The sequence below is a fragment of the Pseudophryne corroboree genome, chromosome 8 (genome assembly GCF_028390025.1).
Source record: "Pseudophryne corroboree isolate aPseCor3 chromosome 8, aPseCor3.hap2, whole genome shotgun sequence".
Lineage (NCBI taxonomy): Eukaryota > Metazoa > Chordata > Amphibia > Anura > Myobatrachidae > Pseudophryne > Pseudophryne corroboree.
This window is the reverse complement of record NC_086451.1, coordinates 266,848,274-266,872,555: the sequence shown is the minus strand read 5'-3', so window position 1 is coordinate 266,872,555 and position 24,282 is coordinate 266,848,274. Positions and strand designations below refer to the sequence as shown.

Here is a 24,282-nt window from a genome sequence, read left to right as displayed (position 1 = left end):
TTATTTGTGCTTTCCCTTACAAACTATATTGCCATTTAAATATATGTATTGCCCAGCTGTTTGCTGCTAGGCATTTGTAATCAAGTGAAGTATCGTCGGGGAAAATGGCGTAAGGCATCACATATACCACTTTTATTTCATTATTGGTTAAGTAGAAAACTTGAAAACAAAGAGTGGAAAAGTATCGGTTAGTGTATTTACCTTACCACTAGAACTTTATGGTCTAAAGCGCTGTTTCCCAAATCCATATTAGTCCGGGTTTTAAGGATATCCATGCTCGAATACAGATTTAATTAGTACCTCAGTCAATCTGATTTAACAGTCATGGATGTCTTTAAAATCTGGACTGTAATGGCTAAGCTTGGGAAACTCTGGTCTAAAGACACTTCAGGGGTATTGGAAGTTATCTTAAACTATTACTTGTGCAGTTTGATTCAGTGATGCGTGTTTACGTATTGGCGACTGTAATATTCAAAGTACACTTATAGCTGCATTAACACACACTTTAACACTCACACTACAAATGAGCCACCTCTCCCTGGCCTGGAACTTGTGGGGCTTTACAAGTTCTGTTACAAATTATAAGTGAACAATTTTTGTGGCTAAAGAAGGGTGTTGTGCACAAAAGGGGGAATCCTTGGGGAAAATGACTACATTGAGCATCCTCCAGGGCTATGGCTAGGTGAAGTGGACTTGTTAATGCCATATTTTTGTTGACTGTTTAGCAGCTTTAAAGAAAATAGTGTCCTGTAGGTCCATAATCACCTGCTATACATTTTGCTTATTGACTCCTTTTCTTCGAGAAAGATAGAACATAAAGTCCATTTCATTTTGCTTCCATATACAGTAACTGACATGAAAGATGGATTGTCAAATTAAAAACTACAAGATTAGTTTCACTTTTCTGGTTGCATATGATGCTGAAACACAGGAGCCCTAGTATTGACAGCACAAAAGCAGGCTTTTAACTCATAGCAGCACATTATTCTTATCGTGCTCCCTAAACCGGCAACCCTGGGAGTGCAGTACACCGTTTTAAGGCAGTAAGGCAGGTTTGTTTCTGCAGGCAAAGGGAATAGGAAGCATATCCAATGCAACAGAAGATAATTCAGACCAAAGCCAAATAAACATAAGCTGAGAGATGAACATAGCTTGAAACAGGAAAAGCACGAACAGCTCTAAAAGCTATGTGTGCAAATGCTAGGAGCTTAGGAAATAAAATCCCAGAACTAATTGCAGTAATGACAAGGGATGACCCCACACAGTACATGTTTTGCAGGTAACCCAGCAGGTGTATTAATTACTCACTGACACATTCTAAAAGGTCCACAGGTGGAGCTAATTATTTCACTTGCGATTCTGTGAGGAGACCTGCAAAACATGCACTGTGTGGGGTCCTGAGGACCGAGTTTGAGAACCTATGATCTAGATATTGTGGCTATTACAGAGTAATGATGCAATGAAACCATGACTGGGACATAGCTATACCAGGATATACTTTATTTAAGGAAGACAGAATGGGTGGAGGGGTAGCAATGTATGTAAAAAGCATAAATACTACTTTCGTACAAAGTATTGAAGAAAAAACTGAGTCCCTTTGGGTGACCATAGAAACGGGATAACTCAATTCTTCGTATTAGGTTGATATATAGGCCACCAGGTGAGGAAGAGGAACTTGTCAAGAACAGGATATCACCAAAATGGCATTAAAAGGAGAGGTAATAATCATGGGAGACTAATTTTCCTGATGTAAACTGGAGGGTGTCTGTTGCTAGTTCCACTAAGAAGTAGGGACATTTGAATTCCTTGCAGGGAGCATTCCTCCACCAATATGGTATCTGGTCTATAGCTCTATGCTCAAATACTCGACAGGGTCACATTTTTGTATTTTATTTTATTTTTTACAACTTTTGCTGCATTTGCTATACATGTCACAAACTATCACCATTAGTAGCTTTGCGGTAAGCGAATGCGTTTCAGCAAATTGGGGTAAAAAATGTTTAAAAAAACATGCAACACCCAAAATTGTAGTTGTGTGTCGACCTTTTGACCCTGTCTAACCTAATGACTGTCTATCTTGTTAATGTCTATCGTCTGTATCAGACCCACCAATAGGTGAGGAAGGACACAATATTAGACTTAATACTTACAAATGGAGAAAGAATATCGGACGTAAAAGTGGGTGACATATACGTTATGGTAAGAACTTACCGTTGATAACGACGGTATTTCTCCTAAAGCCACAGGGTAACAATGGGATATGATGAAGCAACAGCGGATTTGCACCAATCGGTCAAAGTTTTTCCGGCCTCCCAGCATGCAACAGGCCCGTCCATATATCCCCGCATCCTTGCTCGGGCAAAGCTCAAGGCAGGAGCATCATAGATAGCCCTAATCAGGTGATAAGAACACACATGCACACCCTTCCGTACAAGAAAGAGGTTAGTGAGTAAAAGGATCCTCAAATCAGGTGCGTCATGGTGGGATCCCTGTGGATCCTGTGGACTTAGGAGAAATACTGTTATCAACGGTAAGTTCTTACCATAACGTATATTTCTCCGGCAGGGTCCACAGGTTATCCACAGGATAACAATGGAATTTCCCAAAGCAATTTTAGTGGTGGGGACGCTCCTGATTGGACAGGAGAATCATTCGCCCGAATTCAGCGTCCTGAGAAGCAAAGGTATCCAAGGCATAATGTCTAATGAATTTTAATGGAAGACCGTGTGGCTGCCTTACATATCTGTTCTGCTGAAGCACCACGTTGTGCTGCCCATGATGGGACCTACCTTACGAGTAGAGTGAGCAGAGACATTTGCCGGAACCGGAAGATCAGCCTGAGAATATGCTTCTGAAATCGTCATCCAAAGCCATCTTGCCAGTGTCTGCTTATCAGCAGGCCATCCTCTCTTGTGAAATCCGTAGAGAATGAAGAGAGAATCTGTCTTTTTGATGGCACTGGTACGATCCACCTAGATCCTTAATGCACGGGCCACGTCCAGCGATGCATTGCCTGCAGAAAGGCCCGGTAGCTGGAAAGCCGGGACTACAATTTCTTCATTAAGGTGGACTTTAGACACCACCTTTGGAAGATACCCAGATCTAGTTCTGAGAACTGCTTTATATGGATAAGAAATCAGAAATAGGGAATAACATGGCAATGCCTCTATATCTGATACTCTTCTAGCTGACGCCATAGCCAGTAGAAAGAGAACTTTAGCTGTCAACCATTTAAGATCCACTTTATTAAGTGGTTCAAACGGGGCAACTTGAAGAGCTTTCAGGACTAGACTGGAGTCCCAAGGCACTGTATGAGGAACAAAAGGAGGTTGAATGTGCAGCATTCCCTGGAAAAAAATATGCTGTAAATTAGCAATTTTCTTTTGGAACCATACAGTCAATGCTGATACTTGCACTCTCAAGGAAGCCACCTTCAAACCTTTATCCATTCCTGCCTGAAGGAATGCTAAGACCCTGGAATCTCTGAAAGATTTTTTTAATAGAGTATTTTTATTCATCAAAATGGAAGAATTACAGACATTTCAGTGTATACCGGGATATCCGGGTAACATTATATTACATATACAACTGTACTTAGCCACGCCATACCATATACACATAGGGTTAAACTTGACCGGCATACATATGGCTATTGCAATAACGACCCACAAAAAACAGTTTTTCCTGAAGTATGAAGGTAAATATCTACACATTCGTTAAACGTTTTCAAATTTCTCCCCATTCTAACTCAATTAACCCCCCAACTATAAGGCCAAACATGGCCTAGCACACCGACCAAGGGTGCCTAAAAAATATCAGTAATTAACAAAAAAAATAAAAATAAAAACAAACTAAATAATAATAATAATAACAACAACAAAAACATAAGCAGAATAAACAAATCAATTCCATCAAGCCTATAGTCTCATAGTCACGCGGGGCGAGGTACATAATCCGCATAATGTACATATCAATACGAGGGGAGGGGGCCCAGGCCATTTACACATGTCCCACATAGCCAGGCCCTCATGAAGGTACACAGAGTCTCAAAGCTTGAGAGCAGGGGAGGAGTATATAGAGTTGATCCAGAAGGACCATATTTTCCCGTATTTAGAGAGCGCATTATTTTTCATATAGACATACTGATCTTTCAGTACGGTGTCATTCACCAAGACTTTAAATGCAGACATCGTAGGAGAATGTGGGGCCATCCATGTCAGCGCTATGCATACCTTAGCAAGGGCGCAAATGCTACGAGCATACAGTCCCTCCCACCGAAGCCCAGAATCATGCCCTCCCACCCCCAAAATGCAGAATCCCGGAGTCAGCATGACTCTCGGTACCCCTGTATGTTCCAGAATCGACCCGACCCCAGCCCAAAACACCTGTAAGGATGGACACTCCCACACTAGATGCAAGAATGATCCGCCAGAAGTCCCACATTTAGGACAGGCGGCAGCGCCACCGGCCCCGAACCTGGCCAACCTGCTCTGTCATATACGATCTGTGTGTAGTACAAAGAGTTGAATTTGTTGGAACCGCAGCGATTTGGTGACCTGGCTCGAGTTTCCTAGCGCAACCCCCCACTCCTCTACATCTATAGGGCCTAAGTCAGGCTCCCAGCGCTCCCGAAGAATCGAGAGCGGGTCTGCATGTATTGTTGCAAGAAGGTACGAGTAGGTGAAGGAGATCACCTTGACCCGACCCAATGCACGTAAAAAGGTTTTGATGGGGAAGGGGAGGAGCGCTGGGGGTGAATCCCCGAACTGTGATTGTAAGGCGTGCCGGAGCTGTAGATATCTGTAAAAGTAAGAGTTCGGGAGACCAAACTCCTCTTTCAAGTGCTGAAAGGATTTCAGAGCCCCGCCGCTATACAGCTGGGATATGGAAGTCACCGAGTATGGGGCCCACACCACCGTACCCTCCAAGGACCCCAGCTCACGAAGCGATGTGGAGTGCCAGAGAGGAGTATCCGGGTCCATACCATCATATCCAAACATACCTGACAAGGCCAGCCAAATCTTCATGGCCTGATAAATAATAGGAGGGGGACAGCCGTGAAGCGCTCCCTCCCACAAGAATCTGCGCCGGGGAAAGGTCCGGGTAATAACACCTTAAAAACGCCCGACATAAATCAGCCTCCTCTCCACCCCGCAACCAACTGCCAATGTGAGCGAGCTGGGCCGCATAGTAGTACAGCTGGAAGTGAGGCAAGGCCAATCCCCCGTCAGCCTTTTGTCTAGTAAGGGTAGTCAGCTTTATTCTAGGCCTTTTATTGGCCCATATTAGTGATGTCAATATACTGTTCAATTTCTTAAAGAAGGCTGGAAAGACGTACACAGGGGATTGTGAAAAAACATATACAGGTTGAGTCTCCCTTATCCAAAATGCTTGGGACCAGAGGAATTTTGGATATGGATTTTTCCGTATTTTGGAATAATTGCATACCATAATGAGATATCATGGTGATGGGACCTAAATCTAAGCACAGAATGCATTTATGTTACATATACACCTTATACACACAGCCTTAAGGTCATTTTAGCCAATATGTTTTATAACTTTGTGCATTAAACAAAGTGTGTCTACATACACACAAATCATTTATGTTTCATATACACCTTATACACACAGCCTGAAGGTCATATAATACAATATTTTTAATAACTTTGTGTATTAAACAAAGTTTGTGTACATTGAGCCATCAAAAAACAAAGGTTTCACTATCTCACTCTCACTCAAAAAGTCCGTATTTCGGAATATTCCGTATTTCGGAATATTTGGATATGGGATACTCAACCTGTAGTAGCTTGGGCAAAACTATCATTTTAATAAGGCTAACCCTACCCGTCATTGTCAGTAGGAGTTTACACCAGGCCCTCGACTTACGTACAGGGTCGTTAGTAACCTGGATCCCCAGGTATTTAAACTGGCCCGTCCAGCACAGCGGCAGGGGTATCTTCGGCACCTGGGGAGGAGAACCCATGATGGGCATTATAAATGATTTGGACCAGTTAATACGGAGACCTGAGAAGCCGCCAAAGGTCTCTATGACCTGCAGCACCACAGGCATATCCACGGCATAGTCATGTAAGAACAGCAACAGGTCATCCGCATAAAGGGCTATTTTATCAGTGCAGGGGCCCGTAACGACTCCCCCAATGTCCGAGTGCGACCTTACCAGACAAGCCAAGGGTTCGATGGCTATGGCAAACAAGGCGGGGGAGAGGGGGCATCCCTGTCTGGTGCCCCTAGTCAAGGTGAAGGAGGAGGATATATAGCCGTTGACCGAGATCCTGGCACGTGGATTCTGATAGAGTAGTTTGATCCATTGTATGAAATTAGGGCCAAAGCCCATATATTTCATGACTCCCCACAGGTAGGACCATTCAACACTGTCGAAGGCCTTAGCCGCATCCAGCGAAACCACAACCGCGTCCGAGGTGAAATCATGTGGATCCTGTAATACTGTATAAAGCCTGCGCAGATTGATGGACGTGGATTTCCCCGGCATGAAGCCAGATTGATCCCGATGTATTACCGTTTGGATTACCAGGTTGAGCCGAACCGTGAGGATTTTTGCCAGGATCTTGGCATCGGTAGGGATAAGGGAGATTGGTCTATAAGACTCCATCAGTTCTGGGTCCTTGCCGGGCTTTGGCAACACTATAATAACGGCCTCTGACATTGAGGGAGGAAGTCGGTTGGAGGCAAATATATCCGTGTACATCTCAAGCAGTTTTGAGCCGAAGAACTGCACATACTGTTTGTACAGCTCGGTGGGAATACCATCACTTCCCGGAGACTTACCACCAGGGCACATTCCTATCGCCGCAGTCACTTCTTCTAAAGTCAAGGGCGCGTCCAGAGAGTCCCTAGCCTCAGGGGGAAGCTTTGAAAGGGGTATATTAGACAAATATAGATCTAAGTCCCCCTCGGAGCACGACATCTGGGAGCCGTAGATCTCCCTAAGGTACGATAGGAACAGCTGTATCATATCAGGGGTATTGCTCACAATGGAGCCATCGGGGCCAGACATCTGCACTATCGTATTCCCAGGGCGGTCATAGTGCACCAAATGAGCTAATAGACTACCTGGCCTGTCCGCCTGCATGTATATATTGGTTGCCCTGAACAAAAGGGATCGTGCATTTTTGTCTGCGAGGCAAGCCTGCCAAGCCTCCTTAGCTAACAACCACCGTACTTTTAGTGCAGAGGTACCCTCCGCCAAATATCTAGTTTCTAAATCCCTATAGTCATACTCTAGTCGTACTCTTACCGATCAGCGTACCGCGCATATATGCCTTAAATGTGTCCCATACAACATGTACCGGGGCTGAGCCCATATTATCCGCAAAAAAGCCCTCCCACCTGGACTGTAACTTCGGGCATTCTCCTAACTGAATCAACCAGGATGGATACAACCTCCAGTAAGACTGTCCCCTCCGGCACTCCACATCAAGAGACAACAGGGGCGAGTGATCAGACACCCCCCGCGCCTCATAATGTACATCCGTTACACTAGGTAGAAGCTCGGGCGTCGATTCTGGAAAATGTACCATGCGTTCCAGAGAAGCATGAGTACTGTCTAAGTGTAGGGTGCCGAACCCTCCAAGCATCCACCCACTGCATACTATCTATAACATCCGCGAACTTAGAGGGAGAAGTCGACTGGCCACCTCCCGCCCCCATATCTCGAGTGGACCTCCATCTATCCAGGGAGACATCCAGCACGTTGTTAAAATCCCCATGACATATAACAGGAGTTTGGGGGGACGAAGCAATAAACGATGCAGCTTTCTGCAGGACATCAAATGAAAATGGGGGGGGGATGTAGACAGACAAAATGAACAAAGCACTGGAGTTCAGCTTACATTCCATAAACACAAACCTGCCATATGGATCAGTATTTACCGTGATTAATTCAAACTGTACGGTTCTCCGTATCATTACCGACACTCCCCTGGAAGAGGAGGAGTGCGAGGAATGATACGCCCAGCCCACCCAAGGCCTACGGAGTGACAATAGCCTATTTCCTTCCAAATGAGTTTCACTCAAACAGATGACGTCCGGTCCATATTTCTTAATCATTTTGAATACCAGGGACCGCTTTACTTTGTTATTAATGCCCCGGACGTTCCAAGCCAAAATCTTTAAAGCAGACATGTGACACTATGGGGTATATGCAATTCACAGCGAATCGCGGCAAATTATCGCCGTTTTTTAATTCGACACAATTCGACAGGTGAATTCCGGCAGGTGGCTGCCGGAATTCACCATATTCAATGAAAAACGGATTCGACATTCCCGCGGGCGAAAAACTGCCGATTTGCCGGATTTTGCTGCGAATTAAAAAAACGGGAAAAACCCGGAAAAAAATGGCGTGGGGTCCCCACTCCAAAGCATAACCAGTTTCGGGCTCTTCGAGCTGGTCCTGGTTCTAAAAATGCGGGGACAAAATTGACATGGGATCCCCCGTATTTTTAAAACCAGCACCGGGCTCTGCGCCTGATGCTGGTGCAAAAAATACGGGGGACAAAACGAGTAGGGGTCCCCCGTATTTTTTACACCAGCATCGGGCTCCACTAGCTGGACAGATAATGCCACAGCCGGGGGTCACTTTTATACAGTGCCCTGCGGCCGTGGCATTAAATATCCAACTAGTCACCCCTGGCCGGGGTACCCTGGGGGAGTGGGGACCCCTTCAATCAAGGGGTCCCCCCCCCCCCCAGCCACCCAAGGGCCAGGGGTGAAGCCCGAGGCTGTCCCCCCCCCCCCCCCCCCCCCCCCCCCCCCCCCATCCAAGGGCTGCGGATGGGAGGCTGATGGCCTTGAGTAAAATGACAGAATATTGTTTTTTCCAGTAGTACTACAAGTCCCAGCAAGCCTCCCCCGCAAGCTGGTACTTGGAGAACCACAAGTACCAGCATGCGGGAGAAAAACGGGCCCGCTGGTACCTGTAGTACTACTGGAAAAAAAATACCCAAATAAAAACAGGAGACACACACCGTGACAAGTACAACTTTATTACACACCGCCGACACACACATACTTACCTATGTTGACACGCCGACTGGCACAGTCTCCGACGATCCGAGGGTACCTGTGAAAAAAATTATACTCACCTGCCAGTGTCCAGAGATAAATCCACGTCCAGAGATCAAATCCTCGTACTTGGCAAAATAAAAACACGCACACCCGTACCAACGGACTGAAAGGGGTCCCATGTTGACACATGAGACCCCTTTCCACGAATGCCGGGACACCACGTGACTCCGGTCACTGAGGTCCCTTCAGCCAATCAGGAAGCGCTACTTCCGTGGCGCTCACCCTGATTGGCTGTGCGCGTGTGACCTCAGACAGCGCATCGCAAAGCCTCCCATTACTTTCAATGGTGGGAACTTTGCCATCAGTGGTGGGGTTACCCGCGGTCAGCCGCTGACCGGCGGGTGACCCCATCGCTAGCCGCAAAGTTCCCACCATTGAATATAATGGAGAGGCTTTGCGATGCGCTGTCAGCTCAGACGCGCACAGAGCCAATCAGCAGAGTGCAAGGACGTTGCGCTCGCTGATGTTACGAGACCTTTCAGTGACAGCTGTCACGGGGGGGGTTTCTCTGCATTCGTGGAAAGGGGTCCCATGTGTCAACATGGGACCCCTTTCAGTCCGTGTGGTACGGGTGTCCGGTTTGTTTTTTTGACAAGTTCGTGGATTTACCTCTGGACCATGGATGAGGTGAGTGTATTTATCTTTTCTTTTCAGGTACCCCTGGATTCTACTTGGAGAAGAGGACCGATGTCGGCGTGTGAACATAGGTAAGTTTTTTACTTTCACGGTGTCGGTCTCTTGTTTTTATTTGGGTATTTTTTTTCCAGTAGAACTACAGGTACCAGCGGGCCCGTTTTTCTCCCGCATGCTGGTACTTGTGGTTCTCCAAGTACCAGCTTGCGGGGGAGGCTTGCTGGGACTTGTAGTACTACTGGAAAAAACAATATTCTGACCTTTTTCTCAAGGCTATCAGCCTCCCATCCGCAGCCCTTGGTTGGGGGGGACAGCCTCGGGCTTCACCCCTGGCCCTTGGGTGGCTGGGGGGGGGACCCCTTGATTGAAGGGGTCCCCACTCCCCCAGGGTACCCCGGCCAGGGGTGACTAGTTGGATATTTAATGCCACGGCCGCAGGGCGCTGTATAAAAGTCACCCCCGGCTGTGGCATTATCTGTCCAGCTAGTGGAGCCCGATGCTGGTGTATAAAATACGGGGGACCCCTACTCTTTTTGTCCCCCATATTTTTTGCACCAGTATCGGGCGCAGAGCCCGGTGCTGGTTTTAAAAATACGGGGGAACCCCTGTCAATTTTCCCCCCGCATTTTTAGAACCAGGACCAGCTCGAAGAGCCCGAGGCTGGTTATGCTTTGGAGGGGGGACCCCACGCCATTTTTTTCAGGGATTTTACCATTCCATACAAAAAAAAAAAATATATATATATATATTTTAAAAAATATATAAATAATACTTGTGCCTCCAAAAAAGACAAACCAAGTACCTAATCCCTTCTAATATAAATAGATATGATATTACCAAGAAAAAAAAACACCAAAAAAACATGTTTTAAAATTTTTATATTAGTTTCACCCTCCAAAGTGTTGCGGATTGAAAATGACGAATTTACTGTCTAAAAGCACTGTTGTCGAATTTCCAAACTTCCATTGAATAGACTGGTCGAATTGCAGCATGTGTATCATTGCAAAAAAGTCGAATTTGTCAAAAGTCGAATTTCAAAAAGTCGAATTTTGAAAGTCCGTTTTTTTGTCGGAAAGTACTGAATTGCATTGTCGAATTTTTTTTTTTTTTTGGCAAAAAATTCCCAAAATTCGACAATTTCGGGAATTCGACCGCAATTGCATATACCCCTATGTATATTCCGAGACGCAGCGCTCTGTTAAAGCCCAAGCAACAGCATAGTCTGGGCCCCCGCCCGCCCCTGCAAAGTGCTAGCCCGCAACCCACAACCCCTGAAATAGCACAACCTCATCTCGCATAAGAATAGGCCACCATATGGGAAACAGAAACCAATACAAAACAGAAATAAAAACATGCCAGAAAAATAAACCGCATCCCCACAACATCCCCCCTCCCCGTATACCTCCCCGAACTGTGGCATACACATATCCCTAACAAACCACCACCCTGGTATCCCAAAAAAGCCTACGACAGTGCTATACGCAGCGAACAGACCCAAAGGGAAAGAAACCCTTAATACTGCATGTAAAGTCACTGCTCAACAATGTCCAGAACAACCATGACCAGGGGAGACTCCCCAGACGTATACTTGCGTATAGATGGCCCATGGAGAAAGGTAGCTGGGCGTCAGTCGGGAGCCAGCTGGCGGGCACCCGGAGCGTATCTGTCCAGCCAGGCCGCTGCCTCCCTCGGAGTGTTGAAGAACTTGGTTTCCCCGTCCGCCACCACACGCAGCCGGGAAGGGAACAGCATTGAATAGGGGAGATTCAAGTCGCGAAGTCGCCGCTTGACAGGCAGAAACTGGGCCCGATCTTTTTGGATATCCGCAGCGAAATCTGGAAATGCTGACACCCGGACACCATTTCGAATCAAAGGGCCCTTCGTGCGACCCAGGCGCAGAACAGAGTCTCGGTCTTTGTAATGTAAGAACTTGGCTATAAATGTCCGCGGCGGGGCACCCGGGGGCAGAGGCCGGAACGGTACCCGATGCGCCCGCTCCACTGCAAACTGGGATGTAAAGGATTCAGCGCCATATGCTTCTGTCAACCAGGATTCCAGGAAGTCCTCAGGATGTGCCCCTTCCTCCTTCTCAGGTAAGCCCACGAATCTTACGTTGTTTCTGCGAAGTCGTCCCTCCATATCCAGGAGTTTAGTTTGCAGTGTAGAGACTTGCTGTGTGACCGCAGAAACAGACCGCTGGAGGGGGCCGCTGAGGTCTTCCAAATTAGAGACTCGCGTCTCCGTTTCTCCCACACTCTCTCTCGTACCCGCTGAACATCCTGGCGCAACAGGGATAGGTCACACTGCACCTTCTCCATTTTGTCCGATAGACGCTGTTCACTGGCCGCTATGGCCTCCAGGACCTGCTGAATGGAAGGAGGAGGTGGCTGCGCGTCCGCGCCCGGGTCGGCCTCAGCCGGGGGAGTCGGCTGAGCAGCCGGTTGACGGGCATAATTCTCAAATTTAGCTGCCGCACTCTGGCCACCCTTCACCATGATAGCAAGGCTTAGGGAGCGCTTAGGGTCCCTGTATTCAGTGTCAGAAAGCACAGCAGAGGAGAGGAGGTACAATGTCAGCAGCACTTCAGGGCATCCAGCAGGAGAGCACAATGGAGGTGGGGGCCTGGGGCAATATGATATTGTATGCTGTGTAGTGTTCCACGGGGACAGGACAGTCCGTGTCCAGAGCAGCTCCCCCAGCCCCGCAGTTCCCACAGATGCAGAGAGTCACACAGGCAGGATATACAGCAAAGCTGCAGCCAAGATGGCCGCCGGATCATGCAGTCTCTCCCCTCCCTGCACAAGGAGCTCGGTTCCAGGCTCCAGGAGGCAGAGGTAGTCGGGAGAATCAGCCAGGGGACACAGGTGAGGGGGCACCGCTCACTCCAGGCACCGGGTAAGCCAAATCCCGGCGATCGCCGCGGGTCCGTGCGCGCGCCCGCGGCTATGTGTTATAAATTTAGTCCGGGGATCCTCTGGCGGCCTAGGCCCAGGAGTCGGGAGGCCGCTGGTACAGGCTGGGAGCTCCGGAATACGGCCGCAAACGATGCCCGCAGCCGCCCCACAGACAGCGCTCTATACTGGCCAGGTCTGAGCTGCAGAAGGGGCCCCAGGATGGATGCAGGATTTATCCGTCCGGGGAGCTCCACCAGTCTGCTTCCTACCCGCTCAGCGCCGTGGCCACGCCCCCATCTCTGAAAGATTTAGGGTCCATTTTCCGTTCACTGCACCAATGAATATAGGTTTGCCATATTCAGTGATAAATGCGAGCTGAGGAAGGTTTCTCACAACAGGTTTGAATTGCCTGTTAGAATCCTTTTGACTTCAGGATAGAGGTTTCAAGAGCCACGCCGTCAAAGACAGTCGATCCAGATGTCTGTGATAACAAGGACCCTGCATCATTAGATCTGGACGTTGAGGGAGCAGAAGTGGAACATCCATCGACATCCTCTGCAGATCTGTGTACCAATGTCTTCTGGGCCAAGCCGGAACTGTTAGTATCATGGCACCTTTTCCTTGCTTTATCTTTCTCACCACCCTGGGTGATTGGAGGAAACGCATAAGCCAGATGAAAATCCCATCTCACTGACAGGGCATCCACAAAGATTGCTCCGGGATCCTATGTTCTTGACCCGTGTGCGAGCACTTTGTTGTTCAGACGGGACACTATGAGATCTATCTCTGGCAACCCCCACTTGTCTACTAGAGTCTGGAAGAGCTCCGGGTGTAGAGCCCATTCGCTTGCCTAAATGGCGTGTCGACTGAGAGAGTCCGCTTCCTAGTTTAGGACTCCTGGAACGAACACTGCGGACAAGGCTGGATGATGAAGTTCTGCCCACTTTAGAATGGGACTTACCTCCTTCATCGCTTTTCGGCTGCGAGTTTCTCCCTGATGGTTGAGGTACGCTACTGTCGTCGCATTGTCCGAGCGGATCTGGACTGGTTTTCCGTGAAGAATGTCCTTTACCTGAATCAGTGCCTTGTATATGGCCCATAGTTCCAATATATTTTATTGGCAGGCAACTTTCTTCCTTGGTCCATTGCCCCTGAAAACACAACCTTCCTGACACTGCTCTCCAGCCCTGGAGTCTGGCGTCTATCGTCAGAATTTCCCAATCTGATATCCAAAAGGGTCTCCCCTTGTCCAGATGGGTTGTCTGTAGCCACCAGGATGATGACCTTCTTACTTCTATTGTAAGAACCATAGTCTGTTTTTATCGTCTGATGCAGCCCATTCCATTTGGCAAGAATCAGACGCTGCAGAGGCCTTGAGTGGAATTGTGCATACTCCACCATGTCGAATGTTGACACCATCAAACCCATCACGCGCATTGCTGCGTGAATGGATACTTTTTGACTGTGTAACAAGTCCTGAATCCTTGACTGGACCTTGGATATCTTGTTCAGAGATAAAATTACTCTCTGAAGACTTGAATCCAGTACAGCCCCCAAGTGAGTCATCTGTTGTGACGGAACCAGAGACGATTTTGCCCAATTTATGAGCCACCTGTGGTTCTGCAGACATGATGTTGTCTGTTGCAGATGACATAAGAGCAATTCCTGCGTCTGTGCCAGGATTAAAAGGTCGTCGAGGTATGGAAATATTCTTATCCCCTGCTGGTGGCGATAGGCTGCCATTACCACCATAATCTTGGTAAATACTCTGGGAGCTGTGGCTAACCCAAAAGGTAGGGCCTGGAAGTGAAAATGCTGTTAGCACCGATGGGACAGTGCTATAGGAACATGTAGGTAAGCATCCTGTATATCCAGGGATACCATATAATGCCCTGGCTCCATGGCCAAAATTATGGAACTGAACGTAACGTCTGTGTGAAACCGAGGGACCCAAATGTATTTGTTCAGTACTTTGAGATTGAGAATGGGCCGAAATCACCCATTTGGCTTCTGAACTAAAAACAGGTTGGAGTAAAAACCCTGTCCTTGTTGTGCAGGAGGAACTGGAATGACTACTCCTGACTGAAGCAATTTCTGAACTGCCTCTAACAAAGCCCTGGCCTTCGTCTCTACCCGAGACGGGCTGGTACAAAACAAACCTTTGAGGAGAATGCTTCTTGAAGGCAAAAGCATAACCTAGAGATACCACTTCCTGCATCCAGTCCTTTGTTGTAGACTGCTGCCAGATCTTGGCAAACTGAAGAAGTCGGCCCCGCACGCCCGCACCATCAGGCTGATGGCTTATTATCTGTTTTCCCAACCGGTCCTCTGGTAGCCCAATGCTTTTTAGTTTTACCAGACTTCTTGTATTGGGGCTGCTCGCCATCACTTCTTCCTTTTTTAACTTTTCCTTGAGACCGAAAGGGTCGAATATCTCCATAAAAGAGCAACGATTCCAAAACCTTAGATTCTGAATCTGCTTTCCACGTACGTAGCCAAACTGCTCTGCGAGCAGCTATTGTTGAAGCTGATGCCCTGGATGCAATAGTTCCCATATCCAATGCTGCTTCTTCCAAGAACATTGCAGCCTGTTTTATATGAGCTATATGGGATTTTTGCTCTCTAGAAGCTATAGAAAAATCCTCCTCCAATGCATAAGCCCTGGCAGCCACTGCCTTTGCCATCCAAGCTGAAGCCATGGCTGGCATTATGACTGCCCCAGACAGGGAAAAAAATGGTTTTAGAAAACCATCCCCTCTCCTGTACGTGACATCATTTAATGATGTTTAAGACAAAAGTAATGTAGATTTTTGCACTAATCGAATTACATGCGTATTTACTTTAGGAGCCACCTCCCTTTTTAAACAATCCCCAGCTGGAAGAGGATAATTGGAATTCCATTTCTTAGGAATTCTAAACTTATTAGGTGTAGCCCAAGCCTCTTCCATGATTTCCATCAGCTGATCTGACCCTGGAAACTCAGGGGCAGATTTATTAACCTGGAGAAGGCATAAGGAAGTGATAAACCAGTGATATGTGCAAGGTGATAAAGGCACCAGCCAATCAGATCCTAACTGTTCATTTACATATTGGAGCTGATTGGCTGGTACCTTTTATCACCTTGCACATGTCACTGGTTTATCACTTCCTTATGCCTTCTCCAGGTTAATACATCTGCCCCTGTGTCTTAACTAGTGTTCACTCTAGGCTGTTTTAGCAGGGCGCCGCGCCCTGCCCGTTTTTTAGCAGGCAAAACCCGCCCTGCCCCTTTTGCGGCGCCCTGCTAGAACAGCCGCCCGCTTCCTGCCCTCCCGGCGTGTATAGATGCCGTGCGCATGCTTGCGGCATCCATTCACGCATTGGGAGAGGGCTGGGGGAAGCCCAGCACCGACGGAGGTGCTGGGCACGCCCCCAACAGTGACGTCGCCGGCCACAGACGCTCTCTATAGTAGCGTCTGTGGGCCGCACCGCCCCCTAAAATGACGTAGGCGTGGCCACGCCCCCTGATTTGCGTGGCCGCGCGCACATGTGCCCTTGGAGTCCGGCGCCCTGCCCCTTTTCACTCCTAGAGTGAACACTATTAACTGTTTTGAGACGTTTAAACACAGGTGCCTTGGTTATTTTAACACAGGCTCTGCAGAATCCTCAGAATGGGATTCATTGCTTTAACTCTGCTATATCCACTGAGCTGAGACCTTCCTCCTGCTCTTTGCATGCCGAAGTAGAATTAATTGAGCTTTCATCTTCCAATGAATCCTCATCTGAATCATGTGTAGCCTGTGAGGGTGAAGATTTACTTACCACTGGTTTATCAGCTTGTTTCTTTTGAGAAGCTGCTGCAGGAAGTGATGCACCATAGGTGGGGAGCTGCATTTAAGTGTTAATAGTGTTACCTATCCCTGGTACAGGAGTTTGAGGAATTATCCGTTCAGTTATACTGGATAAAGTCTGTGCAAACATAGCCCATGGATTTGCACCTGAATCTGCCTTGTATTTTCCATTAACCCCTGGTGGAAGCTAAAACAATTTGCACACAAACCATCCTGAGAGGATAACATGGCTTTGCAAGATAAACATGATATGAGTGTTGGTGTTGCTGTGAGTGTACCTTCCTTACCTTTGCCGCTCTTAGACATGATAAATAATCAACCCTTCCACAGTGTACTACACAATTTGTGACTGTAATCACCACCTTAAGCTTCTAAAAGGGACATACAATCCGACCCTACCCATGCACCGGCTTTGAGGATTGGAATAAACAAAACTGACAGAAATATAGTAGTCAGCAACTACACTAGCAGTCAATCACATGTTATACATCAGTATAATAAGCAATATGAGCACATCATCAACTTACAACTACATTTTAAGTATGTAGGAGAACATATTACTGCATCATGTTTAAACAGATATAACGTGTTCAGGATGCATTGCAAATGAAACTGAATGTATACTCATATGCAATAGGCACTTATCTAACTATTCGTGCTCAAAAGGGTTGAGACTTAGTGCTATATTACCCGTACTCAGTAGAGTGGGATACAGGGAGACTCGCCTCGCTTCCAGAACCGATCAATACGTTAGCGAACGGTGAGTGGATCCAGGCACTATTAGTGTACACTGCCGCTCCATGAATCTATAGTGAACACGGACGCACCAGTCACACAGCTGCCTATGCTGCGACAGGGTCCTCTACGTGTACAGCATCTGAGACGGAAGCAGGAAACAATTTATGGCGGGAGACTCTGAGGAAACTGGTGATGAACTGGGGGGGAGGGGCAACCAGGAGAGCGTCTGACTCCCCATTGGTGACATCAACCCTAGGGATCGCGGCCTCATATTCCTGGAGCCTCTGATCCCTAAGGCCTAGTGCTGGTGCACCCAAAGTCAGCGACTGTTTGGTAGTCTCCTCCCAAAACAGTGCGGCTGTGTCCGTATTCCCCTTCTAAGCCGAACCGATGCCTTACCTTCTCCCCGTGCTCCGGCCACAGCCTGGTAACGTCTGCTGGACCTGCTAGTATATCCGACACGCCCGCCAAAACAGCACTGTACTCGTGGGTAAGCGTCGTCACCCGGCGGAGAGTTGTTGGAGCGACTCTTTCTTAGGTACGTATAAGACGCTGTTTAGAAAGATCACTCAGAAAAATGGTAAGCCTATAAAAATAAAATAAGAAAGCTTAGGGCTGCTAAAAACCAGCAGCCCTCTGACCATGGTCCGGCTCCTGCCGCACAAACAAAAAACTGATTTGCCTGAGCCAGGAGGCGGGGGATATATGGATGGGCCCCTTGCATGCTGGGAGGCCGGAAAAGCTTTGACCGATTGGTGCAAATCCGCTGTCGCTTCATCATATCCCATTGTTATCCTGTGGATAACCTGTGGACCCTGCCAGAGAAAACCTGGGTTCCAGTGATCATCAAGCAGTATGGTTCAGCATAAAGACAGACCGGCTTATCCCATGCAAAAACAAAACTGTTAGATTTTAGGAAGGCTGACTTTGTAGGGATGGGAAAAATGTGTAAGCGATTCTTTGGCAGAGTGGATGAACTTAGGAGTACAGGAGAAGTGGGAAACATTAAAGTGCAAAGAGAAAAACAGCGGAATAAAAAGGCTAAAGACAGACTAGGAGTCTTGTCGATGGAGACAATGTAATAGCAAATCTTAATTATTTTTGCTCAGTATTCACTACTCAAAGAGAGGGGAAGGGGCCACAGTTAAGGTGCAGAGATATTCAGAAAAATAAAACCAGTACATTTACAGAGAAGGTTCTAACTGAACTGAAAGTAGATAAATCAGTGAGGCCAGATTGGATGCATCCAAGGAAACTAAAAGAGCTTAAAGGGGTGCTTGTAGCACCATTAACAGAATTATTCAACCAGTCACTAGCTACAGGAGTAATTCCAGAAGACTGGAAAAGAGTGAACATAGTCTCACCGCACAAAGTTGAAGCAAGGAAGAGGCAAGCAACTACCGACCAACTAGCCTTACATCAGTAGTGGGGAAATTGTTGGGAACACTTTTAAAAGAAAGAGTTGTAGATTGTTTCAAATCCAGCAATTTACAGGATCCCAAACAGCATGGATTCACTCCCCCAGTCACCCGGCTCCATAGAAGTGCAGGCAAATATGGACGAGATCGTTCATATTGGCCTGCATGCACAGCCGACGGAGCACCAGCGATGAACGAGCGCGGGGCCGCGCATCATTCATCGCTGGTGCCTCCACACTCAAAGATATGAACGGTATCTCGTTCATTAATGAATGAGATCGTTCATATCTTTGACTATTATCGCCCAGTGTGTAGGGCCTATTATACTCCTTTCAGACATACTTCAAAATCCCGGGTTTTTGCACATGAACGAGCATCAACGCCGGATTTTTGTATGTCTAAAAGGCATTGAACCTGGGTCGCCACCTCTGCAATTTACCAGGGTTTTTACTGGGGAATTTTGTCCCGGGTAAATAACCCGGGTTAAGTGTGAATGGTGCGACGTGGTATTTTTACTCCTGGGTCGCACTTCAAAGCCTCTGATAGGCTGTTTGGTACCGGCAGGAGGGTGCTGCGCATCGTGCTGGTGGGAGAAGCAACTGGTTTTAGAAAAGGTGTTTGTGATTGCTTGAGTGTGAGTGACCTATATATGTGTGTGTGTGTGTGTATGACAGCAGCCTGCTAGCCCTGGCTTGTAGAATGCCAGGGTAGACCAGGCTTATGTCTGAAAGGGGACAACCTAGGTCTCAGGTGTAGTGTAAAAGAAGGTCTTGCGCAAAAACCTAGGATTTTTCGCTAGCATCCATAAGGGATGTTGGGGAATCTAGTACGATGGGGTATAGATGGGGTCCAAAGGAGCCAGTGCACTTTAAATTTCTTCAACTGGGTGTGCTGGCTCCTCCCCTTTATGCTCCGTCCCACAGACAGTTTAGAAAAAGTGCCCTCAGGAGAGGATGCACATCTCTGAGCTCCAGAGAGTTTTCTTCTATTTTTTTCTTTTCTTTTTTTCTGTTTGTTATTTTCGGTATGCTGTTTGGGCAACACCATACCTGCACCGTGGGAGTTAGGGTTGGGGGGGGACGGTCAACGGCCTTACGAGGTGCAGAGCTGCTTCCCCGTAGGGGGGTTGATTTTCAGCGGGGCACTGCACCTTGGCTGTCACAGCCGCAGAACGCTGCACACCCCTAAGGCTGCCTGAAGGTGACATCGGTGGTGAGTACACACCGGGGGCCCCGCTAGACTTCACGGGCAGCCGCCCAGGAAGAACCCACTGATCTCGTAGAGTGGGCTTTCAGAGACTTAGGAACAGGTAAGGCTGCCGACACATAGGCTTGTTGAATAGTAAGCCTAATCCAACGAGCAATGGACTGCTTTGAAGTAGGACAACCCTTTTTCTATTCATCATAGAGCACGAACAAAGAATCCGTCTTTCTGATCCGAGCCGATCTCTTGACCTAGATCTTCAAGGCTCGCGCAGCATCTAATGCCTCTGGAGGAGCAGAAGCACCAGAACTGGATGGAACCACAATAGGCTGATTCAAGTGAAGCGCAGAGACAACCTTAGTCGGGAACTGCTGCCTAGTCCAGAGCTCTGCTCTGTCCTTGTAAAAGACCAACTTCTACACGACAAGGCCCCCAATTTCTGACACGTCGAGCAGAAGCCAGGGCCAGTAACATCACGTTTTCTGCGTGAGGTACTTGTCTTCTACCGTCATCAGAGGTTCAAACCAGGAGGACTGTAAAAAATCCAACACTACATTCAGATCCCAGGGTGCCGCAGGCAGCACAAAATGAGGTTGGGTGTGGAGTACCCCTTGCAAGAATGTCTGAACTTCTGGCAACACTGCCAATTTCTTCTGGAAGAAAATGGAGAGGGCTGTAATCTGGACCTTAATGGAACCCAGATGTAAGCCTTTATCCACACCAGTCTGCAGGAAACATAAGAAACATCCCAAGTGAAACTCAGCAGGCGGATACGTGCGCTCCTCGCACAAAGAGACCTATCTCCTCCAGATATGATGATGGTGTTTTGACGTCGTCGGTTTTCTTGCCTGAATCATGGTAGCAATAACCTTTTTGGAAAGGCCCTTGTGAGCTAAGATGTTCCGCTCAACCTCCATGCCGTCAAACGAAGACGCCGTAAGTCCGGGTAGACGAACGGTACTTGTTGAAGATCGCTTCTTTGTGGCAGAGGCCAAGGGTCTTCGACGGACATGTCCAGATGATCCGCGTACCACACCCTCCGAGGCCAATCCGGGGCAATCCGAATTGCCTGGACACTCTTTGAATCCTGATTCGCTTTAGCACCCTTGGGAGCAATTGAATTGTAGGAAACAGGTAGACTAGCCGCTAAGGCCAAGGTGACACCATTGCATCCACTGCCCTCGAGGCGAGAAACCCGGGTCTGAACAGGGAAATTCCCGCATTGTATGTCCGAAAGTGGTATTAAAGGCAGGTAAGCAATGTAGCAAAGCAACGAGGAAGGCTAGTGAGATGCTTGGTTGCATAGGAAGAGTGATCAGCAGCAGAAAGAAGTAATAATGCCACGGTATAGGTCATTGGTAGGACCTCATCTAGACTACTGTGATCATTTCTGGAGGCCATATCTTCAGAAGGATATTAATACATAGAAGAGCAACTAAAATGGTGCATGACCTACATCACAAAACATACCCAGAAAGACTAAAAAAAATCTCATTATGTTTAGTTTGCAGCGGAGAAGGGAAAGGGGGGACATGATAGAAACTTTCAAATATATCAATAAGTCCAGGAGGGAAATATTCTTTAGGTGAAGAGACGTATTAGAACATGAGGACATGCACTGAAACTTTAGGGAGGTAGGTTTAGGGGAAATTTGTGAAAAATGACTTCATAGAAAGAGTAGTGGAAAAGCGGAATAGCTTCCCATTAGAGATGGTAGAGGCTAAGACAGAGCAAATTAAACATGCATGGGATAGACTTAATGCTAGCTTTACAAAGAAATAAGGCTCAAATGAGGTTTGAGGTAGAAATATGGTAAAAAAGGGTCAGTCTAGATGGGCTAAATGGTTCTTTTCTGCCGTCAAATTCTAAGTATTGTAGTACAAATTTCTGAAATCGATACTTGCATAATCACTGCACCTGATACTGGTGGGGAATGCCTAAGCTAGTAGCAGTACGCAGGGGCAGACTTCCAACCATATATTAACTAGGTAATTACCTGGAAACGTGCCCCCACCCTTTCAAGTGCTGTCATGTGACCATAATTTAAGCCTTCCCTAGAAGCCAGTGGTAGCAGAAAGGAGATGAGGTGCGCCTTCCACTTATAATAAATCTTTCTGCACCTGTTATCTGTCAGACGTTAGCTTCCTTGTCCTAGGATACAACCAAAACTGTGAAACACTCTGCACAGGGAAACAAAATTTCTCTTACGTCCTAGAGGATACTGGCGTCCAAATTAGTACCATGGGGTATAGACTGGTCCCTTGGGAGCCATGGGCACTTTAAGAGTTTAAAAGTGTGGGCTGGCTCCTCAATGCCCCTCCTAGCAGACCCAGTTTAGAAAATGTGCCCGGAGGAGCCGGTCACAGCTAGGAGGGCTCCTAGGAGTTTTTCTAGTTTTATTATTATTTAAAAATTAGGTACAGGGAGGTTGCTGGCAACCACCTCCCTGCTTCGTGGGACTTAGGGGGGAGTAGGATCCAACCCTAGAGGTTAATGGCTCCTATGTCCGCTGACAGCACACTGAGCTCCTGAGGGTGATGATCGCAATCCCACGAGGTGACCGCTCACTCCCGCAGCATGGCCGCCACCCCCTAACAGAGCCAGAAGATAGAGTGGTGAGTATGACGCCGGTGCCCCGGTAAGCTGGTCACTGGAAGGAAATGGTGGCACAAGGGTAGGAGCACAGCTCTGACAGGCTGCGCTCTGGAGGGCTCAGCGGTACTTGTAGTGCGGCGCTGTGAGGGGTGCCCAGGGCCAGCGCAATACCCTACACTAGTCAAGCATAGCTTACAAGGCCTAACCCACTGTTTGCTGCAGACTTACCTCAGGCCAGTATAATCTCTTAAGTACGGGAAGACGCGCCATTACATGGGGCAGAGCTTCTTCCTCAGAGCGGATCCAGCACTCGCAAGCGCCTTTTCTCTGACGTCCTAAGTGGATGCTGGGGACTCCGTCAGGACCATGGGGATTAGCGGCTCCGCAGGAGACAGGGCACAAAAGTAAAAGCTTTAGGACTAGGTGGTGTGCACTGGCTCCTCCCCCTATGACCCTCCTCCAAGCCTCGGTTAGGTTTTTGTGCCCGGCCGAGAAGGGTGCAATCTAGGTAGCTCTCCTGAGCTGCTTAGAATAAAAGTATAGACTTAGGTTTTTTTATTTTCAGTGAGTCCTGCTGGCAACAGGCTCACTGCATCGAGGGACTAAGGGGAGAAGAAGCGAACTCACCTGCGTGCAGAGTGGATTGGGCTTCTTGGCTACTGGACATTAGCTCCAGAGGGACGATCACAGGCCCAGCCATGGATGGGTCCCGGAGCCGCGCCGCCGGCCCCCTTACAGAGCCAGAAGAGTGAAGAGGTCCAGAAATCGGCGGCAGAAGGCATCTTGTCTTCAAGAAAGGTAGCGCACAGCACTGCAGCTGTGCGCCATTGCTCTCAGCACACTTCACACTCCGGTCACTGAGGGTGCAGGGCGCTGGGGGGGGGGCGCCCTGAGACGCAATGAAAACACTATTTATGGTAAAAAATACATCACATATAGCTCCTGGGCTATATGGATGTATTTAACCCCTGCCATTTTACCTCATAAAAAGCGGGAGAAAGGCTCCGCCCCCTTCACGGCGGCCTATCTCCTCAGCACACAAGCGCCATTTTCCCTCACAGCTCCGCTGGAAGGACGTCTCCCTGACTCTCCCCTGCAGTCCTACACTACAGAAACAGGGTAAAAAAGAGAGGGGGGGGGGGGGGGGGGGCACTAATTTGGCATATAAAAACATATATAGCAGCTATAAGGGAGAAACACTTATTTATAAGGTTGTCCCTATACATATATAGCGCTCTGGTGTGTGCTGGCAAACTATCCCTCTGTCTCCCCAAAGGGCTAGTGGGGTCCTGTCCTCTATCAGAGCATTCCCTGTGTGTGTGCTGTGTGTCGGTACGCGTGTGTCGACATGTATGAGGAGGAAAATGGTGTGGAGGCGGAGCAATTGCCTGTATTAGTGATGTCACCCCCTAGGGAGTCGACACCTGACTGGATGGTCTTATTTAAGGAATTACGTGATAGTGTCAGCACTTTACAAAAAACTGTTGACGACATGAGACAGCCGGCAAGTCAGTTAGTGCCTGTCCAGGCGTCTCAAACACCGTCAGGGGCTCTAAAGCGCCCATTACCTCAGTCGGTCGACACAGACACGGACACTGACTCCAGTGTCGACGGTGAAGAAACAAACGTATTTTCCAGTAGGGCCACACGTTACATGATCACGGCAATGAAGGAGGCTTTGCATATTTCTGATACTACAAGTACCACAAAAAAGGGTATTATGTGGGGTGTGAAAAAACTACCCGTAGTTTTTCCTGGATCAGAAGAATTAAATGAAGTGTGTGATGATGCGTGGGTCTCCCCCGATAAAAAAAATTGCTGATATCTAAGAAATGATTGGCATTATACCCTTTCCCGCCAGAA

At 47.8% G+C, this 24,282-nt stretch overlaps 1 protein-coding gene across 1 annotated transcript in view; it reads left to right on the top strand.

The window, feature by feature from the left end:
- The window catches only part of LAS1L (LAS1 like ribosome biogenesis factor), a 201,059-nt gene that overhangs the window by 5,482 nt on the left and 171,295 nt on the right, over positions 1-24,282 (top strand). The gene's annotated exons all lie outside the window — the stretch shown is intronic.